The following is a 16,418-nucleotide window of genomic DNA, read 5'->3' as shown; positions in this document are numbered from 1 at the left end:
CCCTAACCCTAACCCTAACCCTAACCCTAACCCTAACCCTAAACCCTAACCCTAACCCTAACCCTAACCCTAACCCTAACCCTAACCCTAACCCTAACCCTAACCCTAACCCTAACCCGACACCCTAACCCGACACCCTAACCCGACACCCTAACCCGACACCCTAACCCGACACCCTAACCCCGACACCCTAACCCGACACCCTAACCCGACACCCTAACCCGACACCCTAACCCTAACCCTAACCCCTAACCCTAACCCTAACCCTAACCCTAACCCTAACCCTAACCCTAACCCTAACCCTAACCCCTAACCCTAACCCTAACCCTAACCCTAACCCTAACCCTAACCCTAACCCTAACCCTAACCCTAACCCTAACCCTAACCCTAACCCTAACCCTAACCCTAACCCTAACCCTAACCCTAACCCTAACCCTAACCCTAACCCTAACCCTAACCCTAACCCTAACCCTAACCCTAACCCTAACCCTAACCCTAACCCTAACCCTAACCCTAACCCTAACCCTAACCCTAACCCTAACCCTAACCCTAACCCCTAACCCTAACCCGACACCCTAACCCTAACCCGACACCCTAACCCGACACCCTAACCCCTAACCCTAACCCGACACCCTAACCCGACACCCTAACCCCTAACCCTAACCCGACACCCTAACCCGACACCCTAACCCGACACCCTAACCCGACACCCTAACCCGACACCCTAACCCGACACCCTAACCCTAACCCGACACCCTAACCCGACACCCTAACCCGACACCCTAACCCGACACCCTAACCCGACACCCTAACCCGACACCCTAACCCGACACCCTAACCCTAACCCGACACCCTAACCCTAACCCGACACCCTAACCCGACACCCTAACCCGACACCCTAACCCGACACCCTAACCCGACACCCTAACCCTAACCCGACACCCTAACCCTAACCCTAACCCTAACCCTAACCCTAACCCTAACCCTAACCCTAACCCTAACCCTAACCCTAACCCTAACCCTAACCCTAACCCTAACCCTAACCCTAACCCTAACCCTAACCCTAACCCCTAACCCTAACCCTAACCCTAACCCTAACCCTAACCCTAACCCTAACCCTAACCCTAACCCTAACCCTAACCCTAACCCTAACCCCTAACCCTAACCCTAACCCTAACCCTAACCCTAACCCTAACCCTAACCCTAACCCTAACCCTAACCCTAACCCTAACCCTAACCCTAACCCCTAACCCTAACCCGACACCCTAACCCTAACCCGACACCCTAACCCGACACCCTAACCCCTAACCCTAACCCGACACCCTAACCCGACACCCTAACCCCTAACCCTAACCCGACACCCTAACCCGACACCCTAACCCGACACCCTAACCCGACACCCTAACCCGACACCCTAACCCGACACCCTAACCCTAACCCGACACCCTAACCCGACACCCTAACCCGACACCCTAACCCGACACCCTAACCCGACACCCTAACCCGACACCCTAACCCTAACCCGACACCCTAACCCGACACCCTAACCCGACACCCTAACCCGACACCCTAACCCGACACCCTAACCCGACACCCTAACCCGACACCCTAACCCGACACCCTAACCCTAACCCTAACCCTAACCCTAACCCTAACCCTAACCCTAACCCTAACCCTAACCCTAACCCTAACCCCTAACCCTAACCCTAACCCTAACCCTAACCCTAACCCTAACCCTAACCCTAACCCTAACCCTAACCCTAACCCTAACCCTAACCCTAACCCTAACCCTAACCCTAACCCTAACCCTAACCCTAACCCTAACCCTAACCCTAACCCTAACCCTAACCCTAACCCTAACCCTAACCCTAACCCTAACCCTAACCCTAACCCTAACCCTAACCCTAACCCTAACCCTAACCCTAACCCTAACCCTAACCCTAACCCTAACCCTAACCCTAACCCTAACCCTAACCCTAACCCTAACCCTAACCCCTAACCCTAACCCTAACCCTAACCCTAACCCTAACCCTAACCCTAACCCTAACCCTAACCCTAACCCTAACCCTAACCCTAACCCTAACCCTAACCCTAACCCTAACCTAACCCTAACCCTAACCCTAACCCTAACCCTAACCCTAACCCTAACCCTAACCTAACCCTAACCCTAACCCTAACCCTAACCCTAACCCTAACCCTAACCCTAACCCTAACCCTAACCCTAACCCTAACCCTAACCCTAACCCTAACCCTAACCCTAACCCTAACCCTAACCCTAACCCTAACCCTAACCCCTAACCCCTAACCCTAACCCTAACCCTAACCCTAACCCTAACCCGACACCCTAACCCGACACCCTAACCCGACACCCTAACCCTAACCCTAACCCCTAACCCTAACCCTAACCCTAACCCTAACCCGACACCCCTAACCCGACACCCTAACCCGACACCCTAACCCGACACCCTAACCCGACACCCTAACCCTAACCCGACACCCTAACCCTAACCCGACACCCTAACCCGACACCCTAACCCGACACCCTAACCCTAACCCGACACCCTAACCCGACACCCTAACCCGACACCCTAACCCGACACCCTAACCCGACACCCTAACCCTAACCCGACACCCTAACCCGACACCCTAACCCGACACCCTAACCCGACACCCTAACCCGACACCCTAACCCGACACCCGACACCCTAACCCGACACCCGACACCCTAACCCGACACCCTAACCCTAGGCCCCGCCCATGGCCCCTCCCCTAACCTGAAAGCCCGCCCCCTAACCCTAGGCCCCGCCCATGGCCCCTCCCCTAACCCTAGGCCACACCCCCAGCTCCTCCCCTAACCCTAAGGCCCACCCCCAGCTCCTCCCCTAACCCTAAGGCCCGCCCCCTAACCCTAGGCCACACCCCCAGCTCCTCCCCTAACCCTAAGGCCCGCCCCCTAACCCTAGGCCACACCCCCAGCTCCTCCCCTAACCCTAAGGCCCGCCCCCTAACCCTAGGCCACACCCCCAGCTCCTCCCCTAACCCTAAGGCCCGCCCCCTAACCCTAGGCCACACCCCTGGCTCCTCCCCTAACCCTAAGGCCCGCCCCCTAACCCTAGGCCACACCCCTGGCTCCTCCCCTAACCCTAAGGCCTGCCCCCTAACCCTAGGCCCCACCCATGGACACTCCCCCAACTCTGTGTTGTTGGGTTTAATTGTGGACAGGTGGGAGTGGGTAGTGGTTTATTGATGGGTATCAGCTGTGATGTTGCAGTACTATGTATGAAAAGACTAAAACTAATAAGTGTGGTGCAGCACTGGAATGTTGCCTCATTGCCTGGGAGTAATTTATTATTAATTTGTATTTTATTTTTTTATTTTTTATTACTCCCAGGCAACAGGTGTGTTCTACTGCTGCTATTTACCATCCAAGTAAAGAGACAAAGAGAGCAATACAGAGAGGAAGACAAAGTCAGACAAAGTCAGACAGACACACAACACAACAAAGAGACAAAGTCAAAGCCCAACACAGACAGAAAGCCACAAAGTGACAGACAGACTTTGACTGTGAGTGTTGGAGTGTGTCTAAGTCCAACACAGTCACTCAAAGTCCAAGACAGACACTCAAAGTCCAAGACAGACACTCAGAGTCCAAGACAGACACTCAGAGTCCAAGACAGTCCAAGACAGACACTCAGAGTCCAACACAGTCACTCAAAGTCCAAGACAGTCCAAGACAGACACTCAGAGTCCAAGACAGTCCAAGACAGACACTCAGAGTCCAAGACAGTCCAACACAGTCACTCAGAGTCCAAGACAGTCCAACACAGTCACTCAGAGTCCAAGACAGACACTCAGAGTCCAAGACAGTCCAAGACAGTCACACTAAGTCCAAGACAGACACTCAGAGTCCAACACAGTCACTCAAAGTCCAAGACAGTCCAAGACAGACACTCAGAGTCCAAGACAGTCACACAAAGTCCAAGACAGACACTCAGAGTCCAAGACAGACACTCAGAGTCCAAGACAGACACTCAGAGTCCAAGACAGTCCAACACAGTCACTCAGAGTCCAAGACAGACACTCAGAGTCCAAGACAGTCCAAGACAGACACTCAGAATCCAAGATAGTCACTCAAAGTCCAAGACAGACACTCAGAGTCCAAGACAGACACTCAGAGTCCAAGACAGACACTCAGAGTCCAAGACAGTCCAAGACAGTCACTCAAAGTCCAAGACAGTCCAAGACAGACACTCAGAGTCCAAGACAGTCACTCAAAGTCCAAGACAGTCCAAGACAGTCACTCAAAGTCCAAGACAGTCCAAGACAGTCACTCAGAGTCCAAGACAGTCCAAGACAGTCACTCAAAGTCCAAGACAGTCCAAGACAGTCCAAGACAGTCACTCAAAGTCCAAGACAGTCCAAGACAGACACTCAAAGTCCAAGACAGACACTCAAAGTCCAAGACAGACACTCAAAGTCCAAGACAGTCCAAGACAGTCACTCAAAGTCCAAGACAGTCCAAGACAGTCACTCAAAGTCCAAGACAGACACTCAGAGTCCAAGACAGACACTCAGAGTCCAAGACAGACACTCAGAGTCCAAGACAGTCCAAGACAGTCACTCAAAGTCCAAGACAGTCCAAGACAGACACTCAGAGTCCAAGACAGTCACTCAAAGTCCATGACAGTCCAAGACAGTCACTCAAAGTCCAAGACAGTCCAAGACAGTCACTCAAAGTCCAAGACAGTCCAAGACAGACACTCAGAGTCCAAGACAGACACTCAGAGTCCAAGACAGTCCAAGACAGACACTCAGAGTCCAAGACAGTCACTCAAAGTCCAAGACAGTCACTCAAAGTCCAAGACAGTCCAAGACAGACACTCAGAGTCCAAGACAGACACTCAGAGTCCAAGACAGTCCAAGACAGACACTCAGAGTCCAAGACAGTCCAAGACAGACACTCAGAGTCCAAGACAGTCACTCAAAGTCCATGACAGTCCAAGACAGTCACTCAAAGTCCAAGACAGTCCAAGACAGTCACTCAAAGTCCAAGACAGACACTCAGAGTCCAAGACAGACACTCAGAGTCCAAGACAGACACTCAGAGTCCAAGACAGACACTCAGAGTCCAAGACAGTCCAAGACAGTCACTCAAAGTCCAAGACAGTCCAAGACAGACACTCAGAGTCCAAGACAGTCACTCAAAGTCCAAGACAGTCACTCAAAGTCCAAGACAGTCCAAGACAGACACTCAGAGTCCAAGACAGACACTCAGAGTCCAAGACAGTCCAAGACAGACACTCAGAGTCCAAGACAGTCCAAGACAGACACTCAGAGTCCAAGACAGTCACTCAAAGTCCATGACAGTCCAAGACAGTCACTCAAAGTCCAAGACAGTCCAAGACAGTCACTCAAAGTCCAAGACAGACACTCAGAGTCCAAGACAGACACTCAGAGTCCAAGACAGACACTCAGAGTCCAAGACAGTCCAAGACAGTCACTCAAAGTCCAAGACAGTCCAAGACAGACACTCAGAGTCCAAGACAGTCACTCAAAGTCCAAGACAGTCACTCAAAGTCCAAGACAGTCCAAGACAGACACTCAGAGTCCAAGACAGACACTCAGAGTCCAAGACAGTCCAAGACAGACACTCAGAGTCCAAGACAGACACTCAAAGTCCAAGACAGTCCAAGACAGACACTCAAAGTCCAAGACAGTCCAAGACAGACACTCAAAGTCCAAGACAGACACTCAAAGTCCAACGCACACTCTAAGTCAAAGCCTAAGTCCGGCACACAAACTACAACACAATCAAAGTCCAATGCACACGGTCAAACTCCAACACAAAGTCCGAGTCAAATGCACGCAATCAAAGGCAACATCCGACCGCGACTCTCACGGTCAAAGTCCGACACACACGGGCAAAGGCAAAGAGACGAAGACGGACGCGAAGCCGGAGACGGAGGGGCAAAGTCGGACGACGGCTAATGCGAAGGGGGGCAAAGTCAGGCGGGGAGAGAGACAAATTCGGACGTCCAAAAAAACCACACGGGAGCCGGCCCCGACGTACACGCCTTTATTACCCCCCCCAAAAAAACCACACGGAGCCGACCCCGACATACACGCCTTTATTAATGCTACATTACAGAATAGCTTTTACTTACTTAATAACATAACAACCGACAGCTAATACCCCTTCGAGGAGCCTACGCCACGCAAAACCTTTCTTTCCTTAGTAAACCTTACGAGCGTGGCAAATATGCCTTTGCTACGGCCGCATTACAAACCAGCTTTTACTTACTAATTAAACCTTAAAAAAAACAACAAATACACCTTCATTGAACCTACATTACACAAACACACTTATGGACTTCATAAACCCTAAGGGGTGCTTCACCTGCTGACCTTTACGGTCATTCCACACATCTATATTACCATCAGATCTTTACTAAATATATTCATAACTGTTCAGAGATTACTATGATATACATGATGCCAAGAACACCGCTCCCGTCAGCCTCCCAAATCACCCCGCCTGTGAAAACCCCATCCCTGGACCGCTCCGTGCCTGAACCTTGGCAACAAGCATCGCTGCAAGGAGCGACGGGGGGGGGGGGGGGGGGGAAACCCAGCTGGGATTTTTTTATTCCATATTGTTTTCTTGCCTTACTACTCCAAAAACTCTACCCCACCTGCAACAAAAAACCCCACATTACATTACACAGCCATTCTCACACAGACACATTCTAAGCATCCCACTCATTCAGCTACCATGATGACCACCCCCTACTCTCAGAAAACCCATCCCGCTATCGCACCGCCACATCCGGCCCTCTCACCGTGGCTCCCCGGGAACGCCGTTCCCGGAGGCCTCCCGGATGGCCCCGCCTGCAAAAACCCCGTCCCTGCGCCGCTCCGCGCCCGAACTTTGGCGACGATCGTCGCCTCGCGGACCGGCCGGGACCGGGGGAAAAAAAACCCAGCCGGGGGAAAAAAAAAAAATCCCCCGGCTGGGGTTTTTTTATTCTATATTGCTTTTGGCCTAACTATACTCCACCTGAAAGAAAAAAAAAAAAATTACATTAAACAGCCATGCACACACACATTCCAAACACACCACTCACTCGGCTACTCTGCTAACTACCCCCTGCTCTCAGCAAACCCATCCCCCTACCCCACCGCCACGACTGACCCTCGCCCCGTGGCTCCTCGGGAACGCCGTTCCCGGGAGCCTCCCGGATGGCCCCGCCTGCGAAAACCCCGTCCCTGCGCCGCTCCGCGCCCGAACTTTGGCGACGATCGTCGCCTCGCGGACCGGCCGGGACCGGGGAAAAAAAACCCAGCCGGGGGAAAAAAAAAAAAAATCCCCCGGCTGGGGTTTTTTTATTCTATATTGCTTTTGGCCTAACTATACTCCGCCTGAAAGAAAAAAAAAAAATTACATTAAACAGCCATGCACACACACACACATTCCAAACACACCACTCACTCGGCTACTCTGCTAACCACCCCCTGCTCTCAGCGAACCCATCCCGCTACCCCACCGCCACGACCGACCCTCGCCCCGTGGCTCCTCGGGAACGCCGTTCCCGGGAGCCTCCCGGATGGCCCCGCCTGCGAAAACCCCGTCCCTGCGCCGCTCCGCGCCCGAACTTTGGCGACGATCGTCGCCTCGCGGACCGGCCGGGACCGGGGGAAAAAAAACCCAGCCGGGGGAAAAAAAAAAAAAAAAATCCCCCGGCTGGGGTTTTTTTATTCTATATTAGTTTTTTGCCTAACTATACACCACCTGAAAGAAAAAAAAAATTTCCATTAAACAGCCATGCACACACACACACACACATTCCAAACACACCTCCCATTCGGCCACTCTGCTAACCACCCCCTGCTCTCAGCAAACCCGTCCCGCTACCCCACCGCCACGACCGGCCCTCGCCCCGTGACTCCTCGGGAACGTCGTTCCCGGGAGCCTCCCGGATGGCCCCGCCTGCGAAAACCCCGTCCCTGCGCCGCTCCGCGCCCGAACTTTGGCGACGATCGTCGCCTCGCGGACCGGCCGGGACCGGGGAAAAAAAAACCCAGCCGGGGGAAAAAAAAAAAAAATCCCCCGGCTGGGGTTTTTTTATTCTATATTGGTTTTTTGCCTAACTATACTCCACCTGCAAGAAGAAAAAAAATTACATTAAACAGCCATGCACACACACACACACACACATTCCAAACACACCGCTCATTCGGCTACCCCGTTAACTGCCGCCCCGCTCTCAGCAAACCCATCCCCCTACCCGACTGCTACCACCGGGCCTTGCCCCGTGGCTATTTTATTGTTTTTGCCTAACTACTCAAAAAACTCAACTCCACCTGCAACAAAAACAACATTAATTTAAACGGTCACGCATAGGCAGACACATTCTAAGCGCCCCGCTCGCTCGGCTACCGTGCTAACCGCCCCCTGCTCCCGGCAAACCCGTCCCGCTACCCGATCGCCGCCGCCGGCCCTCGCCCCGTGGCTCCTCGGAACGTGGTTCCCGAAGGCCTCGAAATTCACCCCGCCCGCTAACGCCGTGGCCCGAGCCCGACCTCCCCCCGAACGCCGGCTGTGAACGTCGCCGGATGGAGCGGGTGGGACTAAGTGACTTAAACCTGGTCAAAGAGATTAAGAAATCCCCCTGCTCAACAGTTTCTTTACTATTTTTAAAAGACACTTTAACTCTTTCTACATCAATATACCCTGAAGTGAAAAACATCCTCACGTACAATGATAAACACCTTCCAAAACGAACGCTCGTTCCACATCTACTCTATCCAACGTTCACCCGCCAGAGTGGCGGATGGCCCCGATTCCGTAACCGTGCCCGGAATCGCACGATCGTGCGCCTCGATCCGTGACCGCCGCTCCGCTCGATCCGTGCCGCGGGCCCTCGTCCTCAGAAGAAGAGGAATACGTTTCCCTCTGTGCGTCGCTCCCGGTCCTTCTTTTCTTCCTGTCGTACGCTCCGGCAAACTTCACGGAAGGATTCGCTTCCGGAATGCCGGTAGCCCCGTGGTACCTGCAAGAGACAAAAGAAGGAACTCTAGAGCCCGCTCGCCGCGCTCGCCGGCACGTTAGCGTCCCCTCCTGGGACCGTTCCGCCCCATACGGAATGGCTACAAACGCGCAAAGCGGCTCCGCCGCTAACGCGGGCGTCTACGTGCTCCGTAAATGTGACCCGAGGACGCGAGAGCGCCGCACGGGGTAGAGTTAACGCCGCGCCGAAAGACACGGCCCGACGGCGCGCGCGACGACGCCGAGACGATGTGACGCGTATGCCCCGGCGTGGCCTGCCGTGCGAGACGGCCGGAACTCCGGATGAAAGATGGGCGATAACATCCCGGTGACCGACAGAGACAAAATGCTAGGAAAGACGAAAGACTGTCATGACGCAGGGAAGAATCCCTCAGAAGACCTCACGAGACAGAGCATCGCAGAGACTACGCCTGCCGGTTAAGCCTGAGCGAGAGCTGCGTGAAAGACCTACCGATTCCACCTACGAGACTAAACTAGATCGGGAACGTTGACCTTCTACGTCACGCTTCTTAGCGGTACAGAGCGAGACGGACGGCTGCTGCACGCGGAGCGGGATGCGAGTATGCCCGAGACTCCTCGACGCCGAAGGCCGAGACAAACGTCGACACGTCACGTAACTAAGGAACGCCCGCTAGGCGTACCGCACGGCTCTGCCCGCTTGGCCCGGAGCTGCTTTGCCAGGGCACGTATCTCACGAGAAGTATCACTCACCATTTCGACAGTCTTGTTGCAAGTTGACTGCAAGAACAATGCAAAAGCTGACTTACAGGCTTCCCTCGTGTTACCTCTCAATTCGCTTGAGATCCGCTCGACTCCCGCTCACGTGAACGCTGGCTTTGCAAGGTCACGAAATACAGATATAGAGCTATGCGCCGCTCTTGCTGCTTTAATGCCAGACAGCGTAACACTCAGATCAGACACAACCAAACACAACGCCCAGAGACGCGTTGCCGCCCGACGCCGCCCAGAGACGCGCCGCCGCCCGACGCCGCCCAGAGACGCCCAGAGACGCGCCGCCGCCCGACGCCGCCCAGAGACGCCCAGAGACGCGCCGCCGCCCCGCACGGGCCCGAGGCCCGCTATCTGCCTCCAGAATTCACAAAACCTAAAGACCCCTCCCGCCGACCCCGATGTCCTACCCCCTCTTCTAGCCCCGCCCCACCCGCTGCTTTGGCCCCTTGACTTATCTTTCAGAGAGCACGGTCCAGAACTCATCCTCATTGGGAGCATGTCATCTAACCGGGGTTTCCCTGCAGTCACCGCATTGCTCTTCATCACCTGTAACGCAGAACGTCTCCGGTCACCGACACGTCGACATGTATCGACCTCTACCGCGGCGATGCCCTCCTCGGAATGGCCACGCGGCTCCCGATAACCGTACGTTGTGCCGCCCCGTCTCCCGTGGAAGCCTAAAAACTGGAGAAACGCGGCCGCCGTCCTACTCGTAAGCGATCGCCCGCTCGGCGGCGCCCGGCCTCCCGGTCCTCTCTTCCGACGACTCGCCTCGAAGCCTCCGCCGTTCGAGCGGAGACCTCGCGACGCCCGCGAAAGCGAAGGCGAACGGTCGTTCGTATGGCCGCGCGATCCTCGGCGATTCGGGTCCCGGCGGACCGCTTAACGACTCTCTCGCCTTTTCTCAAACCGCTCGTGACTCTGCGGCGTCGACGCTCCGGGAAGGAGCGCGGCACCTGCAAAAGAAAGAGGTAAAAGCGCGCGGCGAGATGCCGCCCCGATCCTCGGCTCGCTCGCGGAGCTTCCTCTCCCCTGCTCGTTTACCTCGGCCGCTCGGAGACGGATTCTTCCGTTCGCCGTGCCGAGGCCCGGTCGCCGCCTGTGCTATTCAAACGGGGTATGACTTTAGCTACGATACCATTATGACACCTGAAGAACTGCCGCTCGGGCACGCCGGTCATCGCTCGCCTCGTCGAAGTCCGAGGGCGCGGGTATCCCGCTTCACGCGTCGATTCGCGCCTAGAAAATAAAACCGGAATGGCGTGAGCCCCTCGGAGCCGCCGGTCCCGCGGATCCTCTGACCTCTTCCGTCGCCCGTCGTGAAGCGGCTTCTCGCTTTGCGCTTAAACGACCCGAACCCTGTAAGGAAAGGCATCTCGGCGTTAACCTAGACTTTTACGAGACCAAAGGTTTGTCTTTCCTTTCCATCTCCCTTCTGGCTACTGCTAAAATACCCAAAATCCTAAGTACCGAGCCTCACGTGCAAGCTAAGGCTCGTTCGACCCGCTCGATCGCCCGCTCCCTGCGAGCCAGAGTCCGCCCTCCGATGCCTGCCGAACGCGAGGAAAATAACCGTGAAGGCTCTCTACGGCTACTCGCCCGGAGATGGACCGCACGGTCTTCGCCAAAAGCGTCCGGGCGGATGGATGCGTTACTACACGCTCCCCTCATCTTTACTACGGCTAAACCCCTGGGCGGGACGGGTCCGACCCGGACGCGGACAGACGCCGAACGCGGACGCCACGAGTGACGCGAGAAGACGGCGAGCGACGAGAACGACGGCCGTAGGGAAGATGCCGCCGGCGGAGAAGGCCTACGGCGCCGCGATGGCGGCCCCGAAATGAGAGGCGACCGCTGCGGCCCGTGAGACGAAGTTACCGTCAAAACCGGAACGACGGATGCGTGAGAAGCCGGGTTTTAAGTCATAAGATGCGGGGACGAAACCCCGGAAGACTACCGGGTGCCAAAATGACGCTCGAAAGCACGGCCTGGGGCGCCGCCTAGCTCGCCCCTGCGAGAGACGACCGCTCGAGAACGTCCTCGACGCGACGCGTGCGGGACGGATCCGCGCTTCCGGTTATAATCGCGAGACGAGAAGGGCTCGACGGGTGCCGTGCCGACGAGGGGACGTACTCGAGACTCTCGGGAGGGCTATCGAGATGCCTGACGATCGCAAAGACCTACAGAGACGTCTAGACCTGAGGACGGCACGGTATAAGATACGGAACGCAGAACACGCAAAGTACACGACGACACGGACGCGGGCTGGAACTGCCCTGACCGCGGTACTCTGGTGCCGAAAAGTGACTCGCTCCCTTTACGGGCGCCTGGGGCGCCGCTCCCGGACGGTCCTCTCCCCTACGCCACCTCGAAAAGCCCTCCCTGCGATTCCCGACCCTGTCCCTTCCTCCCGGACCCTTCCCGCCCTGGACCCTCGACTTAGCTTCGAGAGGGCCGGAGGCCGGACCGTCTTCCGCGACGACCGCGTCGGCCGACCGGGACGCTCCCGAGTCGCCGGGTTCCTCCGCGTCGTCCGCCGAACGTCCGCGAAGCGAGCGACCGGTCGGCGTCGTGTCGGCCGACGCGGCCCTCTTCCGCGACGCCCTCCTCCTCGAAAGCGTGGCCCTTTCGGCTCGCCCGCTCCGTGCCGGTTTCGGTGTCGGATGCCGTGGCCGTCGTCGCTCGCGGCGCCTGTGATTTCAAAAGATGGAATATTATATTTGCGCTCGGGGGAAAACGCCGGGCCCGTGCCCCTCCTCTCCGCTGCCCCGGTTCGCCTCAAACGCTCATCCTATTCCAAAGGCTGCCTACGCTGCGCCCGCGAGACGATACGGCGCTCTGCGGGCGATCGGGAAACGCGATGAGCCGTCCCGGATCCCGAAAGACTCCGTGCCTTACGTCCCTGACTCTTTCCTGACGAACGCTAAAACGTCCCCGCCGTTTTTCTGAGAAAGGCTACAACTCCGTATACGGATGCTTACGAGATGCTCGCTCTGACCCTCGCTCCGTCCTCTCCCCTTTGGTCACGTTTATGTGGATGATATCGACGCCTTACGATGTATACGCCGACGCTAGGGAAAAAACCGAGGTCCCGTCTTCGATGAAGTCAGGAAAATGCAATGTATCTAGAATGAAAAGAAAAGATGTAAGTGTACGCTATTAAACTGTTTTACCCGCCCCGCGGATACAAAATTACTTACCTGATAAAAACCCACTATGTACCTGTTTACTTCCTACTATACACACTGCTGAACCTTGACTGATGCTGAAACTCTTGTCTCAGGTACCTCTATTTCTGTGATTATTAAAACACACCTGCCCAAAGAGCTGCCTCGGCTCAAAATCTGCCACCGACTCTGAAGAACACCAGAGCTCTGACCTCAGAGAGGCCCGAGAGCACAATGAAGAGCTTCCTCGGCTCAAAATCTGCCGCTGACTCTGAAGAACACCAGAGCGCTGACCTCAGAGAGGCCCGAGAGCACAATGAAGATCTTCCTCGGCTCAAAATCTGCCGCTGACTCTGAAGAACACCAGAGCGCTGACCTCAGAGAGGCCCGAGAGCAGAATGAGCTCCCTGATGAGAGGCTGTGGCTCATATACCCCAGGCCCCACCCACCACCCTGACCACGATCACCTGGGAAAGGGGAGGGCTGAACCACCGGAAGGCATAAAGGCACCTGTGGGAGCAGCTGGGAGTTTTCTCCTCTGCCTTAAGTTTGTGACCTGCAAAATGCCGTAGAAAGAAAGCGACCCTTACCGGATACGACGATATCCGCTCTTTTGCTAAGTCTATTGTGTCGGCGATGTGACCGGGACGGGAATGAAACCTAGTTTTTCTGGGGTATAGATAGAAAAAGACAGATATCGTGCTAAGCTACGTGGGGAAGTAGTCGGCTAAAGGCGATAATAATATCGTTATCCAAAACGAGGCGCTGTAGTTTCCTACGTGAAAACCGAAATGCCGCGGGGTGACTCGTCTTTTCCGGCGAGACCGCGCGTGCTGCCTAAGCCCCCCCGGTGGCGCTACGGGCTTGGGGAGGAGTGGCTGGAGAGCTGCCGGTCAGAGAGGGACCTGGGGGTGTCGATCGACAGCCGGCTGAACGTGAACCGGCAGTGTGCCCGGGTGGCCGACGAGGCCCGTGGCGTCCTGGCCCGTATCAGAAATAGCGTGGCCGGCGGGGACAGGGAAGCGATCTTGCCCCTGTACTCGGCGCCGGTAAGGCCGTACCTCGATTACTGTGTTCGGTTTTGGGCCCCTCGCTACAAAAAGGACATTGAATTACTCGAGCGTGTCCAGAGAAGGGCAACGAAGCCGGTGAAGGGTCCGGAGCGCGTGTCGTACGGGGAGCGGCTGAGGGAACTGGGGTTGTTTAGTCTGGAGAAGAGGAGGCTGAGGGGAGACCTCATGGCCCTCTATAGCTACCTGAAAGGAGGTTGCAGAGAGCTGGGGATGAGTCTCTTTAATGAAATAACAAGCGATAGGACGAGAGGGAGTGGCCTCCGGGTGTGCCACGGAAGGTTTAGACTAGATGTCGGGAAGTATTTCTTTACAGAACGGGTTATTAGGCAGCGGAATGGATTGCCCGGGGAGGCGGTAGAGTCCCCATCCCTGGAGGTGTTTAAGAGTAGGGTCGACATAGCGCCGAGAGATATGGTGTACGTGGGAACTGGCAGTGTTAGGTGAATGGTTGGACTGGATGATCTTCGAGGTCCTTTCCGACCTAGTTGATTCTGTGATTCTGTGATTCTGTGATAATGGAACCGTGTCCCGGAGAGCGCTAAAGAACGAAGCGGAACTAGATCCTATAAGAATTCCTTCTCGGAAATATCACCGGTTCCGATATAAATTATTTACTGTGCGTCGCCGACGATTCGGAGTGACCTTGACCGTCTCTCCGACTGACTCCCTTAAGAGTCCCGAAGGACAGAAAACACCAAAAAAATGTGGAATTCCCTGAAATGTATCGGAAAGCGTATGAAGCGGCCTGACGCCTAAATTGCTAGAACGAAAAAAAAAATGCAAACTTAACAGAAAAAAACATAGGAGATGCCTAGACGATAGATGAAGGCGATCCTCTTCTCTGAAAAACTCGAGAAGAGATCTAAGCTGACGACGCACGTCTTTGGGATACCGGATACCGAAAAGAGACGTATGATAAGATGCCGAACGAATAGACGCCGCGGGCGAAAAGATGCCGATGCCGAACGGGACGAAGAATCGAAAAAGGAAAAAACCGGTGCTGGGGTACGGGAGAGAGACGGAGGATGAAAAAACAGAAGGAGAGGAAGCGGGACAAAGGCGTCTAGAGAAAAAGAAAAAGGGAGAGGTAGCAGAAGACAGAATAAGAGGGAGCGGGAGAGAAGAAGGAGAGCAGAGGTAAAGGGAAGCAAAAAAATCACGGCGGTGTGGGAGAGAGAGGGGGCCGGGGGAGAGCCCGAAACGCGTGAGAGTTGCGACGGGGCCCCGAAGGGAAGACGCGGCTTCCCGTACACGTAGCCGCGCTCCCTCGTGCGCCGCGTGGCCGTGCCGCGCTCTGGGTGACGCGCGCGGACCCTGCGGCGCTCGCCGGCGCTCTGGCCCGCCGCGGACCGTGAAGAGGGCTCCTTCCTCGTCCGCAGAGCGGGCTCTCTCTTCCTGCGGTGGGAGGCGGGTGCTGCCGAGATGGCCGTGATTTTCTTCTTCTTTCCCTTTCTGGGGCCTCTCTGGATTCGGCCGTGGCGGGGCCTCTCCGGATGTTTGAGCCCGGTTACCGTTGAACCCTTGGCCTTTGATGCCAGGAGTCCCGGGGGGACTCGGAGGGCAGAAAAGAGTGGAGACCGAAAATAGGTGACAGGCTGAAGGGCAAGTACGGGGCAGAAAACTGTGAAGTGCCAAAAGGGGTGAGAGAAACAAAAAGGGCTCGGTGGGCGACAAAGTGTCGGAAGTGCAAAGAGCGCATAAAAGCCTGAATAAAGGAGGGGGCGGAAAAGCTGCGGGAGGCCAAAATGGAAGGCTGGAAGGGAAATAGAGGCCAGAAAAATGTGGAAGCCAAAATGGAGTGAGAGACCGAAACGGGGTGGGAGGATGGAGGGAAGTAGACGCCGGGAAAGGTGGAGGCCGAAATGGGGTGGGTGGCCAGACAGAAGTAGAGGGCAGAAAAAATGAGAGGCAGAACCATGGTGGGAGGCCCAAACGGGGTGGGAGCTAGAGCAAAGTAGAGGCCATAAAATAGTGGATGCTGAAACAGGGCGGAAGGCCAAAATATAGTGGGAGGCCAGAAGGAAGTAGAGGCCATGAAAGGTGGATGCAAAATCATGCTGTGAGGCCAAAATGGGTTGGAGGCCAGAGGGAACTACAGGCCAGAAAAAGTGGAGGTAGAAATGGGGTGGGAGGGCGAAAAGGGGTGGGAAGCTGGAGAGAAGTAGAGGCCAAAAGAAATTTCAAACTGAATCATGGTGGGAGACCAATACGGGGTGGGAGGCCTCTACCTCCCTCCATCCTCCCACCCTGTTTTGGCCTCCCACCCCTTTTCGGCCTCCACTTTTAATGGCATCTACTTCCATCCAGCCTGCCACCACGTTTTGGCCTCCGACCACGTTTCGGCCTCCAATTTTATTTTTTTAAACCCTAACCCCTCAC

This window comes from Strix uralensis, chromosome 38, assembly GCF_047716275.1.
Source record: "Strix uralensis isolate ZFMK-TIS-50842 chromosome 38, bStrUra1, whole genome shotgun sequence".
NCBI classification, from domain to species: domain Eukaryota; kingdom Metazoa; phylum Chordata; class Aves; order Strigiformes; family Strigidae; genus Strix; species Strix uralensis.
Note: the sequence above shows the minus strand (reverse complement) of the source record.